The 15072-nt window shown below is 40.0% G+C and overlaps 1 protein-coding gene across 35 annotated transcripts in view; it reads left to right on the plus strand.

Annotated features, from left to right (window-relative positions):
- FOXP1 (forkhead box P1) overlaps window positions 1–15072 on the plus strand; it is a 624022-nt gene that overhangs the window by 400461 nt on the left and 208489 nt on the right. For 6 of the 35 annotated variants that reach the window (XM_060402214.1, XM_060402217.1, XM_060402216.1 and 3 more), the window contains one exon: window positions 1–15072. This exon is cut by the window's left edge and continues 17161 nt beyond it; it is cut by the window's right edge and continues 32212 nt beyond it. The exons of the other annotated variants lie outside the window; for them this stretch is intronic. The gene's annotated coding sequence lies outside the window, so the exon portion shown is untranslated. 35 annotated transcript variants of the gene reach the window in all.

The raw sequence follows: 15072 nt of genomic DNA on the forward strand, positions 1-15072 counted from the left end.
ACAGAGCATTGAACAGAGTTCCCTGTGCTACACAGTAGGTTCTCAGTAGTGGCTCAGTGATAAAGAGTCTGCCCGCAATGCAGGGGACATGGTTTTGATAATCTGGTTCTAGAAGGTCCACTGAAGGAGGAAATGGCAACCCACTCTAGTATTCTTGCCTGGAAAATTCCGTGGACAGAGGAGCCTGGTGGGCTCCAGTCCATGGAGTTGCCAAGAGTCAGATTCCACTGAGCACGCACGTGAACACACCCACACACGTCAATCCTAGTCTCCCAATTCATCCCACCTCCCTTCCCGTGTGTTATCCATAAGTTTGTTCTCTACATCTGTGTCTCTTGTTTCTCTTTTGTACATAAGTTCATCTGTACCATTTTCTTCTGGATTCCACACAGAAATGATATCATACAAGGTTTGTTTTTTCTCTTTCTGACCTCTCTCTGTATGACTGTCTCCGTGTCCATCTACATCTGCAAAGGGCACAGTTCTGTTCCATTTGATGGCTGAGTAATATTCCGTCGCATATATGTGCCACGTCTTCTTTATCCATCCCTCTGCTGATGGATGCTTAGGTTGCTGCCATGTCCTGACTGTTGTAAATCGTGCTACAATGAACATTGAGGCGCATGCATCTTTTTGAATTACGCTTTTCTCCAGGTGTATGCCCAGGAGTGAACTTGCTAAGTGAGGGGCAAGCACTCAACACTGGATGATGGTTGATAAGCAACCCATTTTCAGTAAATAAGTGTGTTTCCTCATTTGATCCAAATATCTTGAACATTCCTCTCGTCAAAGATTTTTTGAGGCTTGAAATGACTAATAGCTAAGATAGTAATGGTATTGAAAGTAGTAGTAGTATTGACAGTGAATTTATTGAAAGCACCTTCTTCCTGCCTAGAGCAGTAATCCCTCATATTTCAGTACCGTTTGTACTCACAAGCACCCTGTGAGCTAAGTAATCTTAAAATTCCTGTTTGTCCTAGAAAGAAACAATCGGCTGTCCAAGTTCATGCATCTTATACTGGACAAGCCCCGCTTCTAACCCATGTCTGCCCAAGTCCACCACCTGACCCCTTCAGTGCAGCGTGTGGTCCCCTCTGGTTGTGTTTATTTGGTGACCAGCAGACTGGGCTGCTCCCACTGTCCCTGGCCACCTTCCCCATTGTGAGCACCCTAAAAGGTTATCTCATTCAGAACTCTCTCACTTCTTCCCATCTTTTTTTTTGCTCAGTCAAGTAAGAAAATCCCAGGTATTCCCTCCCCCTTCTTATTTTTAGGTTGAGCCCTTATTTTTCGTGAACATGCGTGCTTTTAAGCACCTGCGCCTTGTAACCTGGACTTGTTTCTTTCCATTTTTAAGGCCGAGTCCTGCTTCACACCTGTTGCCTGCATCCTCCTTCTTCTTTTAATATTTATTTATTTATTTATTTGGCTGTATTGGATCTTAGTTGTGGCATACAGGATCTTTACTTGCAATATGTGGGATCTAGTTCCCCATCTAGGGATTGAACCCCAGCCCCCTGCATTGGGAGCATGGAGTCTTACTCTTTGCCACCAGAGAAGCCCTGCCTGCATCCTTCTAATGAACATCCAAGAAAAAATGAGCTTGATTCCTTCTCTTCCCCAAACACTTCTGTTGGAAGGTCTTTGTTTTCCTCCAGAAATGACAGAAATTCAACAGCACTTGTGGTAAGGTTTATAGCATGCTGCTGACAATAAAGCTCAAGCATGATGGTCCTGAAAGATCTAAAACATAGCTCCAATGTGGCAACTTGTCAGATGTCAGATGGCTGTCACCTTGGCTACTCGGGCAAGGAAGTGTTGGCTTTTAAGCAATGGGAAATATGGCTGGATTAATAAGTCTGCACATAAGAAGCTGTAATCTGTGGTGGTTACAGTAGCTATTTTATAGACAACTTAAAAGCAACCATTTGGGTTTGGACACATTTCTCTTTCTTGCTCTTTTGTTTGGGTCCATGGAACCAGAAAACTTAAAACTGCAAACTTCTCCAGGTGCCCCAGACAACTGTCACCCACTGACAGGCTGGGGAAATACCTTCTATGTTTTCGCAGTATTACGTAACAGGCTCGAACCCTTTCCCCAACCAACAAAAATGGATTGACAACACAAATTATCTGGTACTTTGTATTTCTTGCAAAAATTGCTCGAGCAGCTTCTCTGATAAATGAGTTAGTCCTTTTGAAGTCGCCACAGTCATTTTTGTTGTTTTACTATCTGTAAGAGTAAGAGTAGATCATTTTTTTTTTTTTTATTAAGAATAACTAGCCTGGTGGAGGTAGTGTCCTTTACTCCCCAAGCAGTGTTTTGTGTTAATGTTTCTGTGGCCCATGTTTTGCCTGCATCCAACATCACTCCAGTCAACAAAGAAAAATGGCTTAGAACAATAAATAAAAGATCATACTCACTAAGAATGTGTGCTGGGACTTACGGTGGAAGTTTTAAAGATTCATAACCTACAAGTCAAACTATGTACATTTCCCTGGCAGCAATGCATGTGTTTGTTTCCTGTTTGGGAAACAGTCTTAACTTTCATGGCTTATTTCGCAAAGTCAGCTGATGGCACCCAGTCTTTGCTTGATCCGTTCAGTCACCTCCCATGGTGGCTGGTCACTATTCTGCGTGAACACAAAGGCCCAAATACTAGACTGCAACAGGTTTAACGAGATTTATCTTTCTCTCTCACCTTGAGAAACAAAACAGCAGGTCTGCTTTTCACAGAAACTCTGGAGCAGGCTTGGGAAAGCGTATTTCTTTGAAAAGAAGTCAGAATTTGAAAATCTCTCCCCTTTTTGCATTGCCGTCTGAGAGCCAGGGAACCTCAGTTCCTCGAAGGTGTCACCATGGCCGCGTCTGTGTTGTCGTCACAAAAGAGGACGCACTCGGTGGGCCGGAGAAGAAAGCCAGGCTATTTCAGTTCCCAGTACCCAGAGCTGGAAAAGGGTAGATTTCTGGGTGGCTCGCGTGTTGGCTTCTCAAGCTATTTTGAAAGTTCAGAATAGGTCCCATTCCACCCAATCTCCTTGCAGGATCATTATTTTTCTCCAGAAGCTTTCATAGAACCGTGATCTCTCCTAACAGTTCTATTTATTTATATAGTTATTTTTGGCCAGGCTGTGCATCACGCAGGATCTTAGTTTTCCAGCCAGAAATCAAATCCTTGGCCCTGCATGGAACCGCAGAGTCTGAACCCCTGGACCCCGGGCGAAGTCCCTCTCCCGCAACTCTTTCTTATGTTTGAGTAGGTCTTTCCTGCTGCCTCCTTGGTGCAGGAGCTGAGCTCTTCCAGAACCTGCCCTTCCTGTGCAGCTGATAGAAGGACTTCATTTTGTCACTTCCACACACTGATCTTCTCCCGCTTGGCTTGTGTGTGGCGTCTCCTGTATCCTCAGTTCTTTTACTCCTCTCTAGACCCAAGCCCTAATATATGGATGTGTGTGATTACTTCTCTCCTTTTTCTTTCTCTGTTAGGGTTATAGAATTCTTAAAATTCCTTTGATGATCCAGCCTCACATTTTATGGATAAAGAAGCTAAGCACAGACAAAGTGAAGGCTTTGTCCTTTGATTAACGTTTGCATGGACGCCCCTGGTGTGTTTAGAAACAATCTTCTGGGATAGGATGTGGGCCCTTCTACAATCTGTCAGCATGGATAAAGTCAGAAGGTTCATTCCTGTGGTTACCAGCACCATTAAGAATTAAGTTTGATACATTCAGGGTATAACTGTGTGACTCTGTGTGTGTGCGTACATGTACATCTGTTTAGAAATTTTTGTTATCAGTTATTGGGAAGTGGATATTTTTCTTCACTCTAATCTTTGTAGAATAGGGATTGACAAACTTTTAAATTCACTTTCAATTGTAACCCTTTTTGGCTCTGTGAACTCTTCTGTCCTGTTGCAAATATTCTGTTCCAAAGCTCCCGCAGTACATAAATGGACATCACCATGTTCCAATAAAACTTTATTTACAGAAACAGTTAGTGGGCTAGATTTGGGGCCCAGGGCAGTAATTTGCTGACACCTGCCCTAGAGGATACAGAGATAGTGGCTCAAGGAAATTGTTTCTGGTGATGTTCTTCTGCTAGTCACACCAGACCTTAAGATTGATGACTTTTTATTTTTTTTTCACTTTCATCGTTAAAAATGAAAACAAAACTTCCCAGCTCTATCCTTCCCACCACAGTTTGTTTCCCAATTCCCATTCCTTAAAGCTTCATTCACTGTGGTTATCCTGGTTACTGCAAGCCCGCATTTTCCTGAATGCTATTGGGAAATAAGCAAAGACTTCCCAGAATACACCAGCAACCCCTTATAAGATGCCTTCAGCCCTGCTCTCCTCATCTTGCAGTTGTCAGACTTGCGAGAGGTAACCTCTGTAATTCCTTAGTAGACATTCATAGTCTTCATAAACTGGTCTCCTCTCATCTGCCTCCCCACTCTCCTTTGGCCTTTTATGGGTTTTGTACTTGGAATATGTAACAGCTTAACTGTGAATCAAGCTTTGTCCTTGTCTGATGTGTGCAGTGTATGGTGTTGCTGATAGGATAACAATGTGCTGCATCACCGGGTCATTTTTCCTCTTTTATGCTTGCAGTGCTTTTCTGCTGGGCGAAAGGGAAACAAACAAAAAGCAAACTTTTTTTTTTCTTTGAAGATGTTTTTCGTTCTAGAAACTTTGCAAATGGGGTCAGATTGGTCTGATGGTTGGAGGTGAAGAGAAATGAGGATGGAGACTTTGGAGTTAAGGGAGTGAAGCTGACATGCCTCCCTGGCTGATTGTTGCTATCAATTCCCCATGTTGACTTCTGGGGAATATTTAGCGTACTTGACTCTTGTTCTTAGGCAATAGATGAGAAACTCTTTCTGTGAGAGAGGAAAAAAAAAAAGTGACCCTGAATCAAAAGTAGAAAAGAAGTGACTTTTCAACTTTGAAAAATGTAAAGGCTCTTTCTGCAAATATGGTCCAAGAACAGTGATGGGAGTATCAGCCAGGCTAGGTGTGAGTTTTGCTGCTATAAGTCACTCTGATTTATAGTAAGCCACTAACTCTTTGAGCCTTGGGAAACCACTTCCTTTCAAAGGTTCCTTTTGCTTCTGAAATCACATGCTGTTTATTTTCTCATTTGTGTCTGATTAAATTAGAAATCAAGCTCTGTTTTAGATATTTGCTTCTTGGTTGATTTTTGGAAATTGTGATATTGAACAAATCATCAGTGGGCACTTCAGACCTTTAAAACATGAATATCCAAGCAAAAGTGCCCTTTAAAATGCCAACAGCGAATCAAAAAGGAAGTTAGAGGCATTCCTCATTTTGAAGACAGATCCAATCAATGAATTAGGATGCAAAGCTCCTAGAATTTACTCAGTATCCTGACACCTTGTAGCTGGGAGACCTTAGGCAGTCGCTTCATCTTAGTTTCTTCGTCTAAAAGATAAAGTTAATAATAACTGTCCTGCACACCTCAGAGGGGCTTTAGGGGAAGTAAATGAAGTATCGTTAGGTCAAAATGCTTGGAAAGTGATGAAACTATATAAATATAAGGTTCTTCATTGTTAAAATATGGTTTTCATTTGCATTCTACTCTTTTCAGGCTTTTGCATGTTTTTATTTTTTGTAAGCTTTGTTTTTTTTTCATGTGGACCATTTTCTTTTTGAATTTGTTACAGTGTTGTTTCCGCTGTTTTATGTTCTGATGTTTTGGCTGTGAGGCCTGCGGGATCTTAGCTCCCCAACCAGGGGTCGAACCCTCAGCCCCTGCATTGAACCCCTGACCACTGGACTGTCAGGGAAGTCCCTCACATGTTTTTAACATGTGATACATTCCCCTCGGGTCACTCATGTGCCATGACTGTGTGGTTTTCATGCCTTGGGATTTCTATCCCTGGGTATTTGCCATTGAATAATGCAGTATATAGCCAATAGGGAAAAGAAAGCAGACATCCAAACATTTTTCCAAGGTTTTAATTTTTATTCTCTCTCTCTCATTCCTTTTAGTGTAGCATATCAGAAACTTTCAGGTTTAACAAACAAACAAACAAAAAAACCACTGTATGAGTTTTCTTTTATTTTAAAAAAAAAAAAGGGGGAAGGAGTTATCTAGAGCTTCCTGGAAACAAAAGCCAGGTTATCCATGATGAAGCAAAGGAGGAGGCTACATGAGATTTGGCAGGAAGGATAACGGGTTGGGTTGTTACTTATCAAAGGAATATTTGCTGTTGGCCTTAGTATAATAATGTTAATGAGATTATTAGGTGGAGGAGATTTTCAATAAATAATTGATAAGGATTAGAAACTGCCTTTTCTGCAAATAAACTTCAGAATAATTAATATTCATGGACTCTGTTTGTCAACAGAAAAATGTAAATGAAGAGCCGGTCCCATCACCAGACATGTTTCCTGAAGGGCATCTGTAAGATAAGGGTTAAGGAAGGAGAGAGGCTGGCTTCAGAGCCCAGATCCCGACCCCAGCCTTGTGCAGTCGGTCCAACTTTTCACATCTCGGCAGACAGATTTTCCAGTCTCTGTCTCCCTCCGAAAGAAGCCCCGAAATTCAGATCCCTAATAGATTGTTGGTTGTAAGGTATGAAGGACGGGAAGAGGTAAGAGAGAAGACATCTTGCTAATGCAAAAGCAGTGTACTGAAAGTCACTTTTATTTCTTATTTATAATCTACATGCACACTCTGGATAATAGATGACGCTGTTCATTCAGTACTTTAAACTTCAAAGTCGAGCGAAGGCATGGATGACAGAGCCGGGAGCGGGGCTACAGAGGTGCTCACAACGAGAGGAAAAACGCCTGTTTACAGGATTGCATCTGTTAGCACGCTTCCCTTCAGATATCGTTCCCCCAGGAATAGCAAGAATATGTGCAGCTCGAACAATGATTTAACATCTGAAAATGGTCCTTAAAGAGTTTCTGTCTAGTAGTAATGTGATGAAGGCTTCTGGAGGGAACCTGGGGACTTCATTTCTGCTATTTATCTATATGTCTCTCTGGTTTTAGTCGGAGATAATTGCATATTTAACCCCTCAAATAGCTTTAACCCTCAAGGTGCCAACTTTTTATACCCTGAGTGAAATGTGCTTTTCTCCTGGCAAAAGCAGACCTTGGAATTTCCTTGGCAAAATGATTCATGTTTTTTTAAATGTGAGTATGTATGTGTGTGTAAGGATGGATGGATGGAAGGAAAGAAATTAATAGCAGCGTTTAGGGATTAGAATTAGGTAAAGAAGCATGTCCTTGCTCCCCTGGTCAGAAGGCAAACAGTTAAAATGCAAATATTAAGAGGCATGAAAACTTTTATAGAATAAAAGGAAGAATGACAGAAACAACTACCTTTTTATTTTGATTTCCTCATGGCTTGAGCTGAGAGAGAAAAGAGAAAGCACCAGAGACCCCAGAGAAGTTGTAGATGGACCCTAAATCAAGAGCGTCAAATTGTCGCTCGCCTCCACAATATGGTTTTCTCAATTAGTGGTCCTTCTGGGAGGCCTGCTTAAGAGCTGAAGCGAAACAAATATTAACACAAATTGTATAATTATATCACAATCCCCAGTTCCTCCAAGATGCAAAGTGGTTTTCAGCTAAGAACACGCCAGCAATAAAACATCCTATAGTCAAAGGAAGCGTGCTCAAAGGCAACCATGAGACTGGATCCGAGCGGCTTTCACAGTTTATTTTCATGGTATTTAAATTATGATACCAGTGGGTATTTTTAATTAGTGTGCACTTGTCTACATAAGCCATGTTGGCAAATTTGACTCATTCATACAGTAGTTGCTGTAAAAGAGGCCAGCACAGCCTGCAGGAATTAAAATTAAAAGTTTCTGCAAGCTGTTGTCGACATGACCATATCTCATTAACTTTAAAAATGGAGATTATTTGCCTGAAAGCTTGATGTGACTAGCAGTAATCAAATATTAGGCTCAGCGGAGTGGAGGGTGGGGGAGCGCCATTGTTGTGATATATACCACTAAGTGTTTTGCAGTTTACTTTAAATAGCAGTATAAGATTTGTGTTTTGACAAAAGGAATAAGAAAGAGAAACACAGACATATGGCCTTCAAAGTATTATTAGGATAGTTTTATTTTAGATTAAGCTTCATTATTTACTAAGTTTGCAGAAGACAAATGTGATTGTGCTGATTACTGATGCTTCTCTCGTTAAGGAGGCAGCTTGATGGTCTGGAGTGGCTCCCTTGGCTGCAGCAAAGTTTCAGTGTTGGAAACAGGGCCGATCTCATGATGGTCTTTCCTTTTCTCAACTGATAAATTGGCATGAACCTTAAATTTGCACGTTGGATGCATCCCATTGTTTTAACTGAATGTGATGAAAAAGGTGCAACGTAGTGAATAAAATGAACCCAAAGAGGAGAGCCTACATCTTATCTGCTTTCTAAATAGCTTGTTATTTGTTTGAGGTATATGAACAAAACATTTCTTTTTGCCAGTTATTATTAAGAAGTCTAATGCTGAAAACCCAAAGTCACTGAAATATACAGTAGACGTGGTCCCATTTTCAGATCTCGTTTTATGTTTTCACACGCACAAAGGCACATTTGTAATGCAGAATTATAACTGTAAAATGAAGATGCATTTGGGGGGAGAGGGGGAAAGAAAAAAGGTGCAGTTAAACAAAAGACTGAAGATAAAGTCTTATGCCTTTTTATGTCTCCGAGCTGAGAACATGTTCTGCATTTTACTAAAGGACCATGAGGCTAGAATGTAACTGGTTTTTGCATTAGGCTCTCCCTGGAGGTAGCAGAAAAATATCATGTCCCTGCATGAAATGCGAATGTGAAATCTACCAGAAAGAAATATTTATGACCATTTTATGCTTGATTAGGCTTGGATGACATCTGTTAGAAGACAGGGACTGGACAAAGAGAGAGCTGCTCGGGGGCAAATGTTAACGGAGTTGTTTAGACGACGCTAGGGCAGAAGCGTCCATTTACTGCCAGGCAAAACACAGGAATTGTGTTAGCAAGAGTGCAGCTGACAGGCAACCGCTAGGGTGGAGGCGCTGCAACCTGACTCAATGAAACAGTCCAATCCAGCTGTTGATAGTCAGTGCACCGCTTCAGTTTATGGGTCGGTACCTAGGCAGAAACCCTGGGCCCGTAACTTCCCGGGAGCTGGTACCTCAATAAAGTTATACACATGTGGCTCAGCTGTAAAAGGAGGTTATCTTCCCTTTTCCAAGTGAGTTTTACATTCTCCTGCCAGACAGACTTAGCAGTACCAGAAAACATTTCTCTATCTCTCAGCGAAAGGAGAATTAATTAAATGACATACTTGCTTCTGGATTCTTCTACCACTGAAGTGCCTTTAAAAAATTTTTTTTGAAATAGAGTTGATCTACAGTGTTGCATTAGTTTCTCGTGTATACAAAAGTGAATCAGTTATAGATATATCAGTGTTTTTTAGATTCTTTTCCCATATATAGGACATTACAGAGCATTGAGTAGCATCCCCTGTGCTATCCTGTAGGATCTTATTAATGATCTGTTGTATATATAATAGTATGTGTATGTCAATCCCAGTATCCTAATTTATCCCTCCTTCCCTTCTGGCCATAAATTTGTTTTCTATATCTGTGACTCTGTAAATAAGTTCTTTTGTACCTTTTTTTTTTTTTTTTTAGATTCCACATATAAGCGATATCAGATGATATTTGTGTTTGACTTACTTCACTCAGTATGACAGTCTCTATGTCTATCCATGTTGCTACAAACGATGTTATTTTACTCTATTTTATGACTGAAGTGAAGTTTCTTTTCTTATGCTAAGTCTACCCATTTCAAAAAAGAGAAATGGTAGGCCCCTCAGTTTTATAGAAGCACTTCATCACTTTAAACAGTGCAAACGTTTGCCTGAAAAGAGAAAAGTTTTCCAACACTGGCAAACATTTTATCAATTGTTAAACATTTCAGCGTTAAAGTCAGGACTGTTTGCCTGAAGCAAGGGCTCTACCAAGAGTGGAGGTATGAACAGTTATTTCATTCTGGTTCTTTTCCCAGCTTCTCTTCCTGTAAATTTTCTCTGTCTGGAATGCTGATGGGAAATGTTATTTTGTTTTTGTTTGCAGCAGTTCTGTTGTTTTGATTTTGTCTGAGTGGTATGGAAAACAGTACGTCACTTAGAGTGGGTGTTTTGTCTACCGGCCATTTGGCCATTGCACATATATTTCTCATACTTATTACATGATGACAAGGGAACCAAAAAGGCACAATTTTCCAGTTGAATTTTTTCTTTCCAGTTTAATAATAGTGAAGAAAGAAAACAAGGTTAATAGATTTAGCAGTTTGATGGTACTTAAGATGTGATAGCTGACTTGAGGTGGTTTTGTTTTTTTTCCTTCGTTCCTGTGGTTCAGGGCCTATTTAGGCGAAGGGAAGATTAATGCATAGATCAGTTTCTATAATAAACTGCCTATGGATCGTGTTTCACTTTTGCAGAGAGTTGTGAAATACTGTAATTTAAGTAGGAAAATTCATAAAAGGATAATAAACAATTTTAACATCATTCCTGTGCTTAGCTTGGAATACTCTGGCCCTGGTTTTAGGCCACATGTAACATAACCTCTACCGATAAATGGATTTTAATTAAAATGAATCGAAATGAAATTTGGATGAAAACCCAGAATACAAATCTCAAAGAATAACTTAAGGCTGTTTACTGGCTCGGTTTGGACATGCTTTATCTGAAATCATTCTCCACATTTGCAATGTTAAGGAACATATTGCCAGAGTGTAGAAGTTAGCTCTACAAGTAAGTAATTTTTGGTGTAGTACAAAAATATAAAATGGAAACGATGATTAATTTTTCAATTTCTCTCTGCAGATATCTAATCATTGTAGCCATGGACCGCCAAAGGCTCCCATTAAAGATTTAAAATGCAAGAGGAAGGTAGACTCCAAAAGATGGGATTTGGGATTAAATAATGTAAAATAACTTCAGGGCACTAGTGAAAGAGTAGCTACTGGCACAAGAAGAGATTCACTCAGACCTTTTTTTTTGAGAGCCACTTAAAATATTGACACCAACTTACATACAGTGTCACAGACATGATATTAATAAAATGATTTACAATACTGATTAAAATATGAAGGTATTTTTGTCTTTAGACATTCATTTATACCAATTAATAATAATAATAATAGTAATAACAGACTGGCAGAAAAGCTCCATGGAAATTCACATGACTGTTTTGTACACTTTATATATTGCCCTCTTTATTAAAGGCCTGCAGTGTTACACTGAATATATGTTGCTTCTGCCTTGAGGATTTTAATATTAGTTGGGGAAATGTAGTGTTTGGGGGGTCACCCGTCTATGTACAGCATGATTTTCTTCAAATCAGGAGAACTTTTATAATCCCAGTAGAAGGGGACATCGCCGCCTCAGTATATAAAAGCTGTCAGTAAGGTCCAGCCGGGCTTCTCCGAGCTCCGCCGCACTGTCTTTATCACTTTGCTCAGTTCCACATAATAACATCTTCATCTGAGATTGCTGTGGCACAGGGGAACTGCATTTGTTGATCAAATTTGGCTGGATAACACTGTGATCTCGTATCCTGAAGTGCGGAGATGTGCCTGGAATATGTAAGCGCAGAGCTGGCCTCTTGATTGATTGATTCTGCCTGTCACAGAACAAGATAACCGGATCAGTAAATACTCCGTGCACTTCAGCATCATCTCCACAATCAAAAGTGAGAGCATCATGGGGCTGGAAAACACCGGGGCATCATGGGAATGCACACAGTTCAGAGTGATCCTCAGGAACCTAGACACACACACACACAGAAGATTCTTTGTGTGTGGGTTTTCAAAACAGCCTACAGAAGAGTCTTTTCTGTCTGTTTAGAACGCTTCCTGGTTATAAAAGTCATTTATTTTGCAGCTGTCATCTTGGAGGTGTTCACCATTTATCATAAAAAGTTGTTATTTGAGTTGTGTTTACAAAGGAGATTTCTGATGCAGATTAGGAAGACGGCGCTGGATAAGAGGTCAGTAGTGGTCTCAAGCACAAAAGGCGCTTGCACCCAAGATCTGCTCCTATGAAAATAAACTTTGTGTTTAAACAGATGGGCCAAACACATGTAAACAAGTTGTTTAAACTTTTACTAAATTCCCAGCGAGTGCCTTTCAAAATTAGCATGGGTTGCCAAATTTGGTGTTTAATTACACAGGGTTCAAGAAAAGTTGAAAGAATGGAACTGTGTGAGTCTTTGGGAGACGGGATGATGGCTGGTCACGTGGTGACATACATTATTCATGGTGCCTTGATGGTCCCCCTGATGGTAGTTGTCACCATGTCCTTTCTGTTGCCTCTCACATGCTTGTCTTTTCCTCCCATAAGACCCGAAGTGTCTTGAAGGCAGGGACCGACTACCTTTTTATTTCCTGTGTCTCTCTGTCCTTGGATTCCTGGAAGACTGCCCTCTGCAAGCTCTCTAGCACACAGCAAGTGTGTTCAGGAAGACTGAAGTGCTGGGCTCCCTTTCTGAAGAGTTTCCAAATTAATACTTTGGAGGTGGTCTTGGTCTCCAGGAGATGAGTAGTGTTATAACTTAAAGTTGTCCTTTAGGGGAATGTCATTGTTTTCTTAAAGTCAAGCAATCTAACCCATCTTCTTTCATCTTGTTTTCATGAGGCTGAGTGGGAGATTGCGATCAGTTGCTGAAACTTGGTGTTTCTGTCACCACTGGCTACATAAAATTACTGGAAGATACTGTTACTTCTCATTTTATGTGTGGAAGATTTTACCGGAAAATGCTAAGGAGGCTTTGTGGCCCTCCCCACCTGTGAATTTTGCAGAGGCCTCCAGGTGACTCATGGTATGCCATGTGACCTTCTGGTTGTCTTAGGTGCCTCTCAGGTAGTTGATGTCTAGACCATTCTAGCCCAGAATTGCTCTTTTTTTTTTTTTTTTTTTCTGTTTTGTTTGGCTGGAATTAGTCCTCACCCTCTTCCTTAGGACCTGTTGTGAAGTCAGGAAAGTTCTGTCTCCGAATAAATTTCTCCCATGGAAGGTACGCACCAGTTACGACCAACATTTCAGTAGAGATTTTTATATAGTGAGACCAGGTCTCACACTTAAGAAAAAATTATGACCTCTTTTGAAATGTCTAGTTAGTCCTTTGCGACTTACTTACTTTTTATTTGAAATGATTAAAAAAGCCTCCTGGCAGAATTGGCCTCCTTTCTTAATTTTTTTGAATATAAAGAAGCTTAATTGAGTTTAATGTTTCTTAAACCAAAAAAAAAAAAAAAAAAAGTGAGCTGTTGATGATTTTAGAGAAGTCCTTCTGGGAAACAGGTTTTGATTCTTTTTTCATAAAAAAAAAAAAAAGTGGCATTCCCTTTCACTTTGGTGAAAGCTATTCCTAGTAACGTTTTATAAAATCATTTTCTTTTCAGGGTGTGTTTTATTTCCTTTCCATCTCTTTCAGGAAAGAGAAAGTGTTTTTTATTGGATATTTTTGTTGCAGTCCTGTTTCCATTATTTTTGCCAAAATTCATGGGAGTTCACTTTCCGTTTAAATGCCTGAAATATTCCTTGAAGAATCTGCATTTTGGGACAACTAGGAAAAAGGCTATGTAAATTGGTTTAAAGAAGAAAAACAGTTGTGACTCTAGTCAGCTTAACCACTCACTTTTTCCTTTACTTTATAATTTTAGAGGCAAAAAATTTCAAGTGTAATGGGCTGGGGGTGGGAGAGGACATGAGTTTGAAGTTCTAAGGAAGTTCTAAGGAAGTTTGGTATTTGTTGTATGATAAAGCATATCTTAGTTTTCAAGTGAAAGGAGTGAGTAAACTTTATTCCTTTAAAGAAAGAAACAGTCAGTAGATTTGTTAGGAGAAAATACAAAACTGATTCTTTAAAAAAAGAATGTACACTCTCTTGTGAAGTACTCTTGGCTAAAAGATGTTGGTGAAAACCATTTCCTAGTTTTCGAACAGACTGTATAAATAAATGTGTTTGTCTTTTGGGCATTCTTGGGAATTCATATTAGGAAGTTTCTGTTCTGATGATATTCACTTTTTTTTTTATTAAGCAAAGTGTGGTCTGTTCTGTTTTAGAGTCAGCTCTCCTTTGATTACTTTAAATTCAGGATTTTCCAGTATGTAGACAGCATCCTAGTGTTTTTCTAATCCTTATATGGAACCAAAACCATTTGCGATGGGCTTCTCTTTATCTTTGAACCAGGACTGTATATTTCTGCATTTGGGGGATGGAGCTGATGGGTTGGTATTTTGCTTTCTGTCTGGAATCATATAGACAGACTCAGATTTGACTGATTAGACATTGGTCCTTGATCTCCCAGTCAATGCGGTGAAAAAGAGGGAGCATTTTCTCACTAATATCTGTGGGTTACCGCTTTCTAACATTTCTATTGTCTTGGGAGAAAATTTTAAAAACTGGTGAAAAATGGACAAGTGTGTGGCTTATATGAAAATTATGCTGCTCCAAACCATGGGACTTGTTTATTTTGGCCAGCTTCTGTGGCAAGACTGACATATTTATGCAGAAAGCTCATATTTAGTATTAACTTGGAATTTTGCACATCTGAATGATGAAGGAAACAGAACGCAAGATTTCACTGTTATTCATGTTTTTCCTTCTTCTTCTGAAGACACATAGAGAAGACGCATTTTCTCATCGTCTCCCCACGCTTGGCCACCTGAGCCTGTGACCAGTCAGATTGCTTGACAGTGCTGTGGCGGCTGGGCTCTAAAAGCCACCACGTTTCTCCCAAAAGAGTTAATAAAAATGTTCATTGCTCGAGGAAGGCATATATACAGTAGTCTGTTTGTCCTGTGTTTCAACCACCTGAGTCACAGCCAAAAAAGCAATTGTCTACTACATATTTCAAACAGATGCTGAGGGATAGAATGGGTGACCAGAATTCACAGCAATAAAACTCTACTCTCCAAGTTCCCTTGAAGGAAGTGAACTCGTAAAACTTTTGCTGCTGACTTATTTGTCCAGGCCTTTGAACTATTTAACATTAATTTAGCCTACAAATCATTGGCACCTCCATTTTTC

Source organism: Ovis aries, chromosome 19 (genome assembly GCF_016772045.2).
Source record: "Ovis aries strain OAR_USU_Benz2616 breed Rambouillet chromosome 19, ARS-UI_Ramb_v3.0, whole genome shotgun sequence".
NCBI classification, from domain to species: Eukaryota; Metazoa; Chordata; class Mammalia; order Artiodactyla; family Bovidae; genus Ovis; species Ovis aries.